The sequence below is a fragment of the Lepus europaeus genome, chromosome 3, assembly GCF_033115175.1.
Source record: "Lepus europaeus isolate LE1 chromosome 3, mLepTim1.pri, whole genome shotgun sequence".
NCBI classification, from domain to species: Eukaryota; Metazoa; Chordata; class Mammalia; order Lagomorpha; family Leporidae; genus Lepus; species Lepus europaeus.
Genome location: NC_084829.1, coordinates 127686539 through 127703605, shown reverse-complemented (window position 1 = coordinate 127703605; position 17067 = coordinate 127686539).

Here is a 17067-nt window from a genome sequence, read left to right as displayed (position 1 = left end):
TTCTTAATAATTGACTTTCTAATAAAGCATTATCATTGTGGGCATCTCCATGCTCTCTTTTGCTTTATACATTATTACATGGGTGACTTTCACTAGTGAAAATTCAGATAGAACAGCTTTCTCTTTTCTTAGGAAGACTGATTTCCTTTTCAACATGAAGGCAGTTAACAATTAAACAAGTAGTCTATCTTTGTTTTTGGTTGCTGGGTAATTTATAAAGAAAAATTTATTTTGGCTTGTGGTTCTGTGGGCAGCAATGTCCATGACCACCTGCTCAGCTTCTGGTTTGGGTTTCATGCTGCTGTATCTCATAGTTGACATGGAAAGTGCAAGGAGGCACTTGCAAAAAAGAACAAACACAAAAGAAAGACGAGATTTCTCCAATAGCTAACACTTTCCCAAAATAAGTCATCAAAATCAACTCAAAGATAAGGGAGAAGGGGCCTAAAACACGTTTTCCTAATACCTCGTTCAAAATCTCACTCTTCATATCCTAGGGGAGCTCCCTGCATAGCCTGTGCATGGCCATGTCTTACCCAACCATGTTCCTCTAGACAGATGTCTTGGCAACACCCTAGAAAGTGACCATGCTTTTCATAGTTAAGGGCGTCCTATTCCATTTATTCCTTAAGGGGTTACGATGAAAAATGAGTTTTGTAGACCCCCCTCCTATTTATTATCCCAAGGAAAATATCTGAGCTATGCGAGGCTGAGAGAGGAAAGGGCTTCGGGTAAAGATGTTCCTACCAAATAATCCCTGGTTATTTTTGAGAGAGAAACAGACAGGAAGATGTTTTTGCCTGGACATGGAGCAGACATATTCGCCGCTGCAATGTTGTGCCGCTGTGTTCACTCAGTATGCATCTTACCAACAATTTCTCGGGTTTCAGGTTATAAAGAGTCAGACACCAGCAGCTACTCAGATTTGCTGTTTCCTCAGAAAATGTGGTAAAGAGATTCCTAGCACCCTGAAAACTGAACTGATCACTCATAAATACTAAAAAGCATGAAAACAATAACTGTCTGGAAGTACAAAGCAGTCTAATTTCTTTGGAAATCCCCCCTTTGAGATTTGCCTAAATTTTGTAGAAGGATGACAAATTGTATGCTTATATTTAATTTCTGTGAGCTTATGTAAGCATCCTTTTCTCATAATAAAATAGCCAGAAATCAGTATTATATTATATGCTCCAGTGTAATATGGAATATTAACCTTATAAAATGTTTCCATACATAGAAATCCACAACCACCCTGGACTCATCCCAGTTTTTTGTTTTGTTTTTAGTAAATAACCCTGTTTTATGTAGGGTCAATATTCTGTTTTACTCAACATTATACTTAGGCAAGATAGGAGACAGCTGCCTTTACGTTCCTCAATAATTCTACTTACATATATATTATTTCACTAAGTCTGTGCGCAGCTTAGGGAAGCTTAAAGTCAGAGTGATACTATATGAATTGGTCCACAATTCTGGTCTATTCAAATGGTCTGTAGAGTTTTAGAATATTATGTCTAAAACTAAAAGCAAAAGCACTGTCTTGGGATCTATTTTAAGTAAGCCATTAGTGGCTTCTAGAGTATAGATTGTCCAGAAACCAATGGACATGTGGTAGATATATAACATTTCTCAACTTCCAGTTCCTCCAAAGTGAATTGCAATGCTAACCTGGAAGATAACAAACACCACAGAGACACTGTTGTCAAATCCCAAAATAAATCAATAGAGAGATTTCCAAACCATTGAAGCAAACATAAGGTCCCTATAGAATATCTGAAAGCTCTTTCTTTAATATGAAAATCTTCCCAGGGAAGGGGAGAAGTTTTATGACAGAAAACATCTCTTATGATACACTTGCCAGTGGTAGAAAATACTCCTCCACCCTTGAAATCTAACACAGAAAATTGAGTGATTTATTCTAATGTGGTTGTATTGGTTTCAACAAGCCTTGTTAGTTGTTTAAGTTTTCTCAGTCTTGATTCAGTGAGGGACAAATGACAATGACCTTCAGACACAATTTATGGAATCTGTTCAGATATAGAATATGGCAAACAGAAATGTCTAAATTATGTCACCAAAAGTTTTTCTTCAATAAAACCTGGAATGAACAGGCAGGCAAAGGCAGTGCATTTAAAGAATGCTGCATGGTCCTAGAAACAAAACAGGAAAAGTAGAGAAATACAATTGTAAGGCTGTCCACTTGTCATTTCTTGAGAAGAGAGCAACATCCTTATGCTTGTAGGCCAGTGGGTACTGTGCATAAGTGAAGCAGGCCCTTGTAAGTTGAAGAATGGTAGCTCAAGTTGTATTATTGCAACAAACATCCTCAGCTTCTGTGTTTTCACTATGAATATTTTTAATATCTACAAATAAATATTCTGCCTTACACTTGCATTAAAACACATGTTCCCCTTGGTCCATCTGGCATTTTCTCATGATTGAAGAGTAGATAGTAAGTACTCTGTCATCTTCAGCTCTATTATAAAAAGCACAAAAGCCTGAGTGATGATAAATGACAACTGCTCTTTGACACAGTGATCCAAGAGAATTATGTGGGGTGGCTGAGTCCTACTTGAACTCAAAAGCACATTGAATGCTTGAAGAGAATAACACATGGCTCCCAGCAGTGTTGCATTTCTAAAGAGTGTAAAAAATCAAAAATTTTAGATTAATTTTAAAGTTTTTGAAGGCTGCAACCAATGAAATTTAAAAATCAGGGGAAATCATACAGCTGCTCTCATATTGGAGTGCCTAGGGTCGAGTCCCATCTCTGCTTCCAGTCCAGCCTCATAGGGATATGCATGGGAAGGAGTAGATGATGGCTCAAATATTTGGGTCCTTGACACCCATGTGGGAGACCTAGATGGAGTTCCTGGCTCCTCCCAGCTCCAGCTGTTGCAGGCATTTGGGGGTTGAACCAGCAGATGGAAGATATCCCTCCCTCTCTCTCTCTCTCTCTCTCTCTGTCCCTCTGTGTGTGTGTGTGTCTGTCATTTTTCCTTGGAAATCCATAAATTTTTTAAAATGAGGATAAAAGCATAAAAACAAACCATTGGCCCAAATTTGTGCTTAACAATACCTATCTGAATGGTACCTCTGGTGTGGTTGTCTAAGAGCTAGAAGCTCCCAGTTTGTGACCTCCATTCTAGAATAATTTATTTTTCTGTTTTGGCATTTTAAAAATGTATTTTAAATAAATACAAGTTTTAGTTGTCTTAAAATAGCTATCATAGCTTTTTGAATACTCCTTTTGCTGATCTACCTTATTGTCTCACTTTAAAAGTATGTGTAGATAAATCTCAGCTCTTACGATTTGAAAAACAAAAAAAGAGCAAGGAAGGCCAAACTCTCTTTCTGTTCTCTTGTACCTGGATTGAATTCATAAAAACATTTTTTTAGAAAATAATTCATACATTTCACTTTGTAAGCATCCCCAAAATGATGACTAGAAAGTAATTCTTCTGTAAATAATAGTACTGAGAGTTCAAAAGGAGAGCACTTGTTCTGTGACCCTGAACTGCTTCAGTCACAAGTGCAAAATAGCATCTGTGAAACCACCACATTTGCAAATTGTGATGGTGCCTTCTGACTACCATGGCAGGTGCAAAACTGTGTGGGTTTATGCCAGCCCACCATGTACACCTGAACTCTCATTCTATATATAAACCTAATTATCTAAAGCACAGTCAGCAGACTTAGATTGAGTTCTTTTCACCATCATGTTATATTCTTGGCATCTTAAAGTGAGGATTTGTTAATTACTGATTTTCCAATGTCAAGTTTTTTTATTGCCCGAGGTCAGATGTGGTCATTGAGGAAAGAGAAATACACTTTCACATAGGAAATCAGAAGATGGACATTTCATATGAGATGATAGAATGTTAGAAGAACCTGAGATCGCATCAGTGCAGTGTCTTTATTTTTAAAATCTATCTGTAAATTACCAGATATATTTTAATGTTTGCCTACTCTGGTCTCCGATACATGGCTAACAGACCTCCCCTTAAAACTGGCTAAAGGAGGTTCTCTAAATGGAAAGGAGATGATAAAAGAAGGAATTTTCAAGCATTAGGACGAAAGAAAGTGCAATGGAAAGAACGGAATTATGGGTCCACACAATAAAATATCCTTTGTCTTGTGCATTTGTTTCATAAATCATACCTAATGATTGAAACAAAAATTATAACACACTCTGCTACTCAAGATATTAAATCTAGAAAAGAAAAAGATTTCTATACTTTGCTTGAAGCAGTAAAATATTAATACCAATAGTTTGGAATATGTGACCTATATACCAGGATACTTCAAACAGCTCACAGGAAAATGGAATGAAAAGATAATGTGCATTTTCCATGAACAGTTGGAAATATTCTTGTGTATTATAATGCTCAGAGAAATCAGAGAAAAGTTTAATGAAATATACACTGAAAAATACTATAAGTGAATCAAGATGGCATTCTGAAACTTATTTACAAGACCCAAAGGAAGATTAGGAAAGAGGAACAGTGGAAAAGAATGAGAAGGATAAAAAAAAAAAAGAAAAGAAAAACCACGAAAACAAATGACTAAAATGCTAACATCCACAGTTGCCTAAAATTGTGTAAATATACCAATAAAAAGTCATGGATTGGAAAATTGGCTTTCAAAATGGCACATCTATGTATAGAGTATGCAAAAGAAATTAACTTTGGGGCTGGCATTGTGGCATAGTAGGTAGAGTTGGAGCTGGTTCATGTCCTGTCTGCTTCACTTCCAATCCAGCTCCCTGCCTGGGAAAAGCAGCAGAGGATTGCCCAGTTGTTTGGACCCCTGCTATCCACATGGGAGACCTAGAAGAAACTCTTGGCTCCTGGCTCTTGGCTTTGGATAGGCTCAGCTCTGTCCATTGTAGCCATCTGGGAAGTGAACCAATAAATGGAAAACCTCTCTGTTTCTGTCTTTCCTTCTCTTTCTCTCTAACTCTGATTTTAAAATAAATGAATATTTTTTTAAAAATCTCATATTCAGTGAAGAGAGTAGGATGAAAATGAAAGAACTGAAAAATGCATACCATGCAAACATATATTAACATCTTATCAACATCGTATAGACTTTTTTTAAAGATTCATTTATTTATGTGAAAGAGTTGCACAGAGAGAGAAGGAGAGGCAGAGAGAGAGAGAGAGAGAGAGAGAGAAAGGGTAGGTCTTCCATCCACTGTTTCACTCCCCAATTGGCCGCAATAGTCAGAGCTGCGCCTATTTGAAGTCAGGAGCCAGGAGCCTCCTCTGGATTTCCCAAGCAGGTGCAGGGGCCCAAGGACTTGGGCCATCTTCCACTGTTTTCCCAGGCCATAGCCAAGAGCCGGATGGAAAGTGGAGCAGCTGGGACTCGAACCAGCGCCCATATGGGATGCCGGCACTGCAGGCGGTGGCTTTACCTGCTATGCCACAGTGTCGACCCTGAAAGTAAACATCTAAACAAATAAAATTATTAGAGAGGTAGATGGACACTACATAAGGATAAACCTACGATTTTGTTTGGAAACCTCATTCCCCTCTCTCAGCCACCACTAGGTAGGATAAAAGATGTGAGCCACAGTCCACAGTCAACCAAAAAGATCTAATTGAAGCACATAGAACAATCTTCCCAGTTGCAGCAGACTACACTTTTTCAAGCTCCAGTGGAACATTCAATAAGATAGATTTTATCCTGATCCATAAGATAAGACTCAATAGATGTGAAAATATTTAAAAGAATTCTATGGAGTATGTTCTTACACCATAGAATACCAAACTAGAATTCAATAATGGAAAAACAACAGGAAGAATATCTAAATGTATGGAAATTAAACTACATGCCACTACATAATGAGACTGGGAAGAAGTTCAAAATTTTTTTAAAGAACTCAAAAGACAATGAGTAAAACATCAATATGCGAGATGCAACAAAAGCAGTGATGGAAGGGAAATTTATAGCACTAAATAAAAAGGTTTCAAATCAGTTATTAAAACTCTCAAGAATATAGAAGAGACAAATCAAAAGCAAGCAGAGAATATAAAAATTATAAATAAGCAGAAATCTATGGAAATGAAAAAAAACAGAGATAGTGAAACAAAACTCTACTTTTAAAAAATCAGGAAAAATGATAAACCTTTCAGCAATATCAAATTCAAAACATATATAGTATCACTACAGATACTGTCGCCATTAAAAAGAAAATAAAGGAACAATGCAAAAAATGCAAAATTAGAAACAATAGACCAAATCCTGAAAAACCACAAATTGCTGAAACTCTTTAATATCAATTTTATCTGTTCCAGAAAACAGATAACACCATTTTGAAAGAATTTTATGAGGCTAACATATACTATTACAAGACAAAGACCATATAAATATTGAAACTGTTTATTAAATAAATAAATACATATCATGAATTTACATAAGAATCCTCAACAAAATATTAGAAATCAAATTCAACAAGGTTAAAAAAGAAGTATGCGCATAACTGAGATTATTTCCATGTATTAAAGATACTTCCAACATTTGAAAATAAGTCCATGTAATCCACCGTATATGAGAAAATTAAAGGAGGGAAAAAAGCATAGGAACATATTAATTGACTGAAAACCCACATTTGATAAACCCAACACCTATTCTTTTTTTTTTTTTTTTAAGAACTTTTACATCTATGTTCATCAAGGGTATTAGTGTGTAGTTTTCCTTTTTTGGGGTCCTTGTTTAGTTTTCTTTTTTTTTTAACTTTTATTTAATGAATATAAATTTCCAATGTACAGCTTATGGATTACAATGGCTTCCCCCTCCCATAACTTCCCTCCCACCCGCAACCCTCCCATCTCCCCTTCCATTCACATCAAAGTTCATTTGCAATCCTCTTTATATACAGAAGATCAATTTAGTATATATTAAGTAAAGATTTCAACAGTTTGCACCCACATAGAAACACAAAGTGAAACATACTGTTTGAGTACTAGTTATAGCATTAAATCACAATGTACAGCACATTAAGGACAGAGATCCCACATGAGGAGCAAGTGCACAGTGACTCCTGTTGTTGACCCAACAAATTGACACTCTAGTTTACGGTGCCAGTAACCATCCTAGGCTCTCGTCATGAGTTGCCAAGGCTATGGAAGCCTTCCAAGTTCGCCGACTCTGATCATATTTAGACAAGGTCATAAAAGACAGGGTGAGGATAGTAACCAATGATCCTAAGAGTGGCATTAACCAGGTCTGAACAATTATAGAGCATTAAGTGGGGAAGAGGACCATCAGTACACACAGGTTGGGAGTAGAGCCATCGGTGATAGTGTAGAGGTTATGATTACAAAGGAATGAGGCCCAAGTGCACTAGACAGGGTCTAGAACAAAGGACAGAGTCATTATTAGAAGAGCTAAGAAAGGTGCTGTCTAAGCTACAAGTAATTTTTCTGATTGAGAGGCAAATAGAACCTGATAGAAGGGGCTTGATAATAATCTGGTGGGCTTTAGGCCTTGTAAGTTAAGAGGCCCAGACCTATCTATCTCTTCACATGGGGTATATCCAAAGGGAGGTGTGAACCTCCTAGGGGAAGGCACCCTGTTGACTTTCATTACTTAGCTGGCCTGGGAGGAGAGCTGGCCAGGTAAAGGCAGGTGGCATCTCTAACAAGAAATTTACAGTTCTGCCTGCAATGTTGCTGACCCTACTTGGCCATCCCCTCAGCTGCAGTGGTCACTCTGGAAGTTGGGCTGAGTGAAGGGCTTTTCAGCTTAGAGCCAATAAGATCTGTGGCTCTGACCTGGGCATCCTTCGATTCCAGGGCAGGTCCATTTCCAGTGATCCAACTCTTGGCAGAGCTGCCAGGGCTCTTCACAAGCTGACTTCTGCTGAAGCCCAGGCTTACCACATTGAAAGCCACTGCAGTGGACTGGCCTGTTGAGTCTCCTTGAGGGCAGATCACTGTACATATCAACCATTAATAGGCCCGCCAACATCTATTCTTATAAAAGTTATCAAGAATAGAGCAGAGCTTTCTCAACTTGATAAAGAACATCTGTAAAAACATACATGTAACTTCATATTTAACAGTGAAAGATTGAATACTTTTCCTCCCAAACTGGGAATAAGGTAAAAGATACCCTCCTCTCTCATCACTTTATTCAACATAGTACTGGGGGCTGGCACTGTGGCGCAGCCGGTTAATGCCCTGGCCTGAAGCACCAGCACCCTCTATGGGCGCTGGTTCAAGACCCAGCTCCACTTCCGATCCAGCTCTCTGCTATGGCCTGAGAAAGCAGTGGAAGATGGCCCAACTGTGTAGGTCCCTGCACCCATATCATGACCCAGAAGAAGCTCCTGGCTCCTAGCTTAGGATTGGTGCAGCTCCAGCCATTGCGGCCATCTGGGGAGTGAACCAGTGGATGGAAGACCTCTCTCTCCTCTCTCTCTGCCTCTATCTCTCTATATTTCTGCCTTTCAATCTGAAACCAAGAGCCAGGAACTTCCTTCAGGTCTTCTGCGTGTGTACAGGGGCCCAAGCCTTTGGGCCATCCTCCATTGCCCTCCCAGGCCGTTAGCAAGGAGCTGGATCGGAAGTGGAGCAGCCAGGAGTTGAGCCAATGCCCATATGGGATGCTGGCACCACAGGCAGAGGCTTAACCTACTCCATAGAACTGGCACTGGGATGTTGATTTTAGAAAAACAGTAGATAATTTTCTAGAATGAATGTGAGGCAGATTTCTTCAACTTGGCTCTTAAAGCATAATCTCTAAAATTAAAAATTGATCAACTTAAACTCACCACAATTAAGAACTTTTTACCCTGAGAAATTCCATGTGAATAGGATAAAGGACATGATTAGAAGATAATATTGGCAACTTGCATATCTGATAAAAGGAGTCATATCTAGGACGTTTAAAGAACTCTCTAAACTCAACTGTTAAAAATTTCAATTAGAAAATGAGAGAAGGACATGAAAAGATATCACAAAGAAGAGTATATATGGATGGCAAATACACACATGAAAAATGTTCAGCCTTGTTATCCATTACAGAAACGCAAATTAAAACGACAACAAGATACTATTAAAGAAGAGCTAAAATAAAAACTAGTGACATCATCAAACACCAAATGCTGCTGAGGATGTAAATTAATGCAAAGTGTGTGATATCGTACACTTTGGTTCTTATCATTGGTTCTTGGCTCACCTCCTTTCCCAAAGCAGGCCACTGAAACTCAAAAGACTACATCATAAGAGGGGCCCTGCCTGGTACCCTGGAGAAGCAGTGTGGAAGAAACTTCTCAGGCCTTTGGGTTCCCACACCTACTCTATTAGCGGTCGTGCCTATGCAATGAAGTCTCCATGAACAGTTTGAGGGGCTTACAATTAGCCTAACACTCTCTGGGGGTTCCTGGACATCGCACATCCAAATAGTGGAATGGAAGCTCCATGTTCCTTCTCCTGTGCCTAGTCCTATGCACCTCTTCATCTGTAATATCCATTATAATAAACTGGCAAACATGCTGCTTGAGTTCAGTGAGCCACTGGAGCCAATTAATGAAACCCAGTGAGGGAGTTGGGAAACACTGATTAGAAGCAATTGGAATCACAGATTAAAATTCCTGCATCTTACAATTATCAACTAAAGTTGTGGAGGAGGTGGGCAGTCCTGGGGACTGGTCCCCAACCATGGCATCTAACATTGTTTCCAGGTGGATAGTGTCAGAATGAAATCAAACTAGAGGATGGATGCTCACCAGGTGTCAACTGCTGCATGATTGATTGCTTCCTTGCTTTCTGGTGAAGAGACATCTCCATACATTTGGGGATCACAGAGTCTTCTGTGTTGATTTTTGTGCTGAAAGAGTAGAGGAAACACAGTTGATTATTTTGTGACATAGACTGGATCATGCTTATAGTACTGATGGGAATATAAAATGTTAGAGTCATTCTGAATAACAGTGTGACTGATTCTTACTACACATACAACATACAACTCAGCTATTGCATTCCTGAACATTTATCCCAGGAAAAAAAAATGTAAATTTATTCTCTTAATCACATTGAGCTTCTATAACAAATATCATGGGCTAGGTTGCAGGTAAAACAACAGAGATTTACTTCTCACAGTTCTGGGGATGGGAAGTACAGGATCAAGGCACAGATAGATTTGGGACTGGGGGCCCACTTTCTGGTTCCTGCAACACCATCTTTTCACTGTGTTCTCACATACTGGAAGGAGTGGAGGGGTCACTCTGGGGTCTCTATTATAGGAGCACTAATCCAATTCGTCTATGAGGACTCCATCATCACAAACTGCTCACTACCCAAAGGCCCCACCTCCCAATAGCACGACCTTACAGGTTAGGGTTTCCATATATGAATTTTTGAGGGGACATAAAGAATCCACTGCATTCTCTCCTAATCTTTCAGAACTCATTTCCTTTTCACACACAAAACACATTTATTCCATCCAAACAGCCCAAAAGGCTTACCGTATACCAACGTCAGTTCAAAAATCTGAAGTCCAGAATCTGGATTTATGTATACATAAAATCTAAATCAGATGTGGGTGAGGCTTAAGGTACACTTCATTCTGGGGAAAATTTCCCTTGAGCAGCAGCCTGTGAAGTCAAACCAAATTTCTTCCAAAGTACAATAGTGAGACAGGCTCAGGAGAGACATCCCCATGCCCAGAAGGAGAAATAGGAAAGAAGAAGGGAATGAGAGGCCCTGAGCTACTTCATAACCTTAAGGCTGAAGAATTGGCCTGATGCTTTCCTCTCCAGAGCCACTGGGGCTGTCATCTCATCTTCTAGACCCATTGCAAGGGAACCTTCTGCACATCTAAGGGTACTTCAAAAAGTTTCTATAAAAATAGAATTAAAAGGTAAATGTATTTTGATGCAAAAAAATGAAAGTCATGCCTTCTTTGCTCATACTATGCATTTTCTAAGAACTTTTTGATAATCTCATATTCCTAGATCTCAAATTTTTGCACCAAAATAAAATTATCTTTCAATTCGATTTTCAGTGAACATTTTGAAATACCATGGTATTTTTATTCACTTGAAAACTTGCATATTAATATTTATGGGAGCATTATTCATAGCAGCCAAACACTGAGAACAGCCCAAGGGTGAATAGTTAAACAAACCATGATACATCCACACTATGAAAAACTACCAGTAATAAAAAGGAATATACAACTTGGATAACTCCCCGGGAAGTTAGATTGAGTGAAAAACCTAATCTCAAAAGGGTATTGCTGTATGATTTCATTCTATAAAACACTTTTGAAATGAAAAATGCTAAAAATAGAGAATAATTTATTGCCAGAAGAATGGGGCTGGGATGCACAGACAGGATGTGGGTGTGGTTTAAAAAAGACAACCCAAGGGCTCCCCGTTATGACAGAACCACCTTGAATGTCCTGTTTGATGAACAAACCAATACATGTGACAACAATGTGTAGAACTATACATGCATACAAATAAATAAAAGTACAGCTGTGTAATTCTGTGCAATAGTGATGGATTGTATGAGAGAGAGCGAGAGAATGAGAGAGTCAGTCAGTCCAGGCTTCTCTGAAAGATGAGATTCAAAGCAAGAGATTCCTGTGCTCACTGAAGAAGTAAGCTTCCAGGCAAGCATTTTACAATGGCAGCTTATATCTTCAAAGTCTGCAAGGTTCTCCAGGAGCTGAAAGTAGCCTCGGGAGGGACTTTAGTCCTACAACCACAAGGAACTAGATTAATCTGAAAACCACATGTGTTTGGAAAAGGACCTCAAGTTCCAAAAGGGAAGCTTTACAGAGCTTCCATTAAAGTCATGCTCAAATTTCTGGTACATGGAAGCTGTGAGATAATAAATGCATGTTATGTTATGTTTTCAGTTAATTTTCATAGAAATATAATGTAAGTGGAAGAAAAGTAAAATATAATCCATATTCATATATGAAGGCATTTCAACAAATTTACATGAATTACTACTAAAAGATAAGCTTATTTTAGTTCAAAAATGTTAAAATCCATGAACAGTTTGTTCATAATAGGCATTTCTCGTGAACTTTTTGAGGATACCTTATATATATGAATTTCACAAATTTTTGAACCAAAATAAACTTATCTTGTAAATCTACTTTTCATCAATTTTTCAAGTACCCTCATATATATTATGAATCAGGAAGAAAGCTTGTATTCATAACTACTATACTCCTCATTTATATAATTACTCATGAGGCCATGGTTTCCTGTTCATGGGATTGGAGCCTATTCCATGCTCTATCGTTCTTAGTCAGTGCACCTCAGTGCGGGGATTAACCAAATCTTAATTTCTGAAATGTCTGAAACCTTGTTTGTACTGATTTCATTGGGTAGCTTTCATTTGCTATGAATTGTATTGTATTACACAGGAGTATGGATTTTGTAACAGTTTTCTTTTTTTGTATTGTATATTTTTTATTACAGGGATATCTTTTTGTTAAATTTTATTTAAAGAATACAAACTCCATGCATTTAGTATACACAGATTTGGGGACATGGTGATTCTTCTAGAGCTACATTAATAAGTGACCGTAAACATTGTGATTACAAACAACAGAAATGTATCCTCTCACAGTTCTCGAGGGCAGAAGTCTGAAATCAAGGTGTTAGCAGGGTTGATTTTTCTTTGAAACTCTGGTGGAAAATCCGATGCAGGCCTCTCTCCAAGCTTTTGGTAACAGCAGGGATCCTTAGCATTCCTTGACTTGTGGACATATCACTCCAACTGTTTCCATCTGCATATGACCTCTGTGAGTTCCTCTTCTCTCTGTCTTCTTTTCATGTACAACCACTTGTTGTTGGATAGCACTCACCCTGATAATCCAGGATGATCTTACCTCAGGATCCTTAATTTGATTAAATCTGCAAAGATCTCCTCCCCCTCCCCCAAATAAGACCTCTTAACAGGTGATGGATATTCAGCTGTGTTCTTGGACCACCTTATTATTGAAGTCCTGAAAGGCCTAGGGGGTCAAGTAGCAGATTCAACTTCCAGCTCACGGAAAGCATTGTTATGGCCTCTAGGTTTATAAGACTATAAAGACCAGGGTTTCGGGGATGGAATCTGGAGAATTGTGATTGCTTTATTGCATGTAAAATTTTGAAGACTTGTTTCTATTTTCACTTCCTGTTTTAGTTGCCTCCAAACCTGGTCTCGTCAACCAGGAAAGGAAGCACAGAGGCAAGTACATAAAGGAACTCTCCGGATCCTGGAAGCCACCACTTCTACCATGCCTGGGACGCCCATGCACATACACATGTACATTCTCACCCATGTTTCTCATGTGCTTCCAGAGATATGCTCTGCTACATATATGACCTATCAGATAATCCAAATATATTTGATATACAACTAGAACATTCTTCAATTACTCCACCCTGGCAGATAAGCCAAAGTTACTTTACCTTTTAATGAATTGAGAGGAAAAAAAATATAATGCCATCATTAACACCTGAATCCATAATCTCTTTTACAGATGAAAAACGGACCTTTTGGCAGCATAGTCCTTCTTTGTTTACTGTTGGGAGGAATAGCATCCAAAAGACAGGGAATATGGAACAGGATTTTAATCAAAATCTTGTGTTTATCCAAAATGATGTCCAAGGAAATGAGACCATATGGGGAAGGCAGAAAGACCAGCAAATACATAGAGAAAATAAACAAGGCAAATGTTAAATAGTGATATGAGGAATCTCCAAAAAACGAACAGAAAATCTAATTAAAATATACATTTATTTTATTGCAAAAAAATTGCAACCCATGCATAGTTTTTTTCTTTTTTTTAATAATACATAGTCCCAGGAAGTTGTTGCAGGCCCTGTGTATGTACTATGCAGAATGACTATAATGGGGTTATGTGCTGCCATGTGACCCGGATAGCTGAAGAGAATGAGAAACAGGATTCTTTCAATCCACAGCCCTGCAGTGGTCATAACAGACGGATATTTGGCCTAGATGTTAAAATACCAATTAAGATGTCTGTATTCCATATTAGAGTGCCTGGACTTGGCTTCAGCTCCCAGTTCCAGCTCCCTGCTGACGCATACCCTGGAAGGCTGCTGTGACGGCTCAGATGGTTAAGTTCCCACCACCCAAGTGCAGGACCTGGGTTGGGTTTCCAGTTCCCACCTTTGGTCTTACCCAGCCCCAACTGTTGTAATGGGATCTCTGTCCCTTCTCTTCATTTCTCTCGCCACCCTATAAATAGATAAATAAGAACTGAGAAAGCAAGAAACCAGATGTGGACAGGAAGAAGTGGCCAGTGAGTGCAGACAAACTATGGACAATGAGAGAATCTAAATAAATCTTACTCATTCATTGTTGTCTTCCATTCTTTCCATTCTCACACTGCGTGATCCAGAGCTTCATGTGCTGCATTTCACATAGTAGATTTCACTACATGTTTATTAGATGTAATTTAAGACAGACCTGGAATCCAGGCTTCTTTCTTCTCCTGTGTTTTCTCTACTACATCAAACAGTGTCTCTGCTTATAAAAAAGCAAATAAATGAAACCCAAAGGCATCTGCTCCTGGGCTCTTTCCAAGATTATCATTTGAGTACACTGGGTAGCTCATTCCCCTTAGTACTTTGGCACTTCATTTATAGTATTCATGAATTCAATGAGCTCTTTCGTAAGCAATTTGACTCAGGACCATGAGAAACAAAAAAATAAATCTGGGTCTAAGGAGACAATGGCATCCATCCAGTTCAATATACTGATTGAATACAAACAAAATATTCCTTCCAGCCCAAATTCATAAATGAGAACAACATTTAAACATTTTATAAACATAGATTCCAGGGTGAAAATTAGAAAGAGAAACCTCATATATCAGAAATAGAGAAGCATTCCTAAAAATGAAACAGAAAGCCATAGCAGCAAGTGGGACTGAAGCCGTGTAACCTAGAGGTGTCAGGGGAGATAGATGCACCCAGAGCCCAGCTATCTGTGAAGCTGGGACCAGACCCATTCCAGGCATGAAAAGAAAAGATGCCATTGGTGGAAAGATGGCATCACCCACCTGTACTAATGGGGCCTAAGAGCCCTGAAACCCGTCACTTGCCCTGGCTAAACATCCAGAGACTTAGATTCCTAGATCTGCCACACAAAGTACCATTGACTGAGTGGCTTAAAACAATGGGAATCGATTTTCCCAGTTCTAGAGGCTGGAAGTCTAAAATCAAGGTGCTGGCATGGTCATGCTTCTCCCTGAAACCTCCGGTGGGAGAGACCTTCCTTGCCTCTTCCTAGCTTTAGGTGGTTTGCCAGAAATTCTTGGCATTCCTGGCTTGCACCTGCACCACTCCTGTCTCTGCCTCCATCCTCACGTGGTTATTTCACCGTGTCTCTTCTGATCTTAGAGCACTAGTCCTACTTGATTAAGGGCCCACACTACCAGCATGACCGCATTTTAGCATAACTACTTTATCTCCAAAAACCCCATTTCCAAATTGGGTCACATTTTGAGGTACTGAGGATTAAAACTTCACCATGTCTTTTTGGAGGAAACAAGTGAACCACAACCCACAGCAAGAGGTAACTAACATACCCAGCCAAATTATTCAAGTGTGGGGGTAGAATGAAGATATTTTCAGACATATGCAACCCATAACAATCATGTATGCAGGAACATCATCCCCAGCAGTTACTATTATAAAATCTTTTTCCTACATACTTATGTTTCCGTAAAATATGGTTTTACTAGATTTTAAATGTTATATGGATGTTATACCGTATCTTGCTGCTCCTTGCTGTTTTGCACTTATCATATTTTTGAGATTTAGTTACACTGGAAAGTTAGTTCAGTGTTTTTTTTTTTAATTGCTATATTTGGTTATAGAGACATTTCACCTGTGAATGAATTTGTTGATCAAGAGTGCATATTTTCCCCTATGTTCTTCCTCAGGCAATCTCTGCCCTGATTTCCCTGTTTTTGTGTCACAGCAGGCTGACCCACTGGGACTGCATCAGCCCTAGCTCCCTTGCTCTGACTTAGATGAGGGCTTGGCCAACCTATGGCACGAGCAGATCAAATATTAGCAGGAGAGGGACGTGGTGCACTCCTCTTTCTTGTCCACAGTTTTTAGAGTAGCTTCAATGGTTCTCCCAACATTCTGGGAGGCAACCATTCATCCTACACAAGAGGACTTCAAAACGTTGATGGAAAAATAAGAAGAAAAGAAGTTTATGGGGCTGGTGTTGTGGTATAGTAACTCTGGTATCCTATATGGGCACCAGTTCAACTCCTGGCTGCTCCACTTCCAATCCAGCTTCTTGCTAATGTCCTGGGAAAGCAGCAGAAGATCGTTCAAGTGCTTGGGCCCTTGTACCCATGTGGAATACTTGGAAGAAGTTCCTGACTCCAGGCTTCAGATTAGCCCAGTTCCAGCATTTGCGACCATTTGGAGTGTGAACCAGCAAATGGAGGACCTCTCTCTGCCTCTCCCTTTCTCTCTGTTACTCTGTCTTTCAAATAAACATATAAATCTTTAAAAAAAGATTATTTTAGTAAAAATATTTTTAAATCCATGCATGGGTTTATTTTTTTAAAAAAGATTTTATTTGTTTATCTGAGAGGTAGAGTTATAGACAGAGGCAGGGAAAAATAGAGAATGAGGTCTTCTATCTGCTGGTTTACTCCCCAAATGCCCAAAATGGCTGAAGCTGGGCCTATCTGAAGTCAGGAACTGGGAATAAGGATCCAGGAGCCAGGAGCTTGTTCTGGGTCTCCCATGCAGGTGCAGGGGCCCAAGGGCTTGGGCCATCTTCTACTGCTTTCCCAGGCTATAGCAGAGAGCTGGATCAGAAGTGGAGCAGCTGGGACATGAACCGGCGCCCATATGGGATGCCGACACCACAGTTGGATGCTTAGCCCATTCACTACACCATAGCACTGGCCCCAGATGTATTTTTTAATACACATCATCTGTGAATTTGTTGAAGAACCACTTGTGTCTTCACATCTCCAGATTCCAGGACACTGCTTCATCCTTCTACCCTTCAGGTCCATGGATGACAATGACTTCCAGTTTTTGCC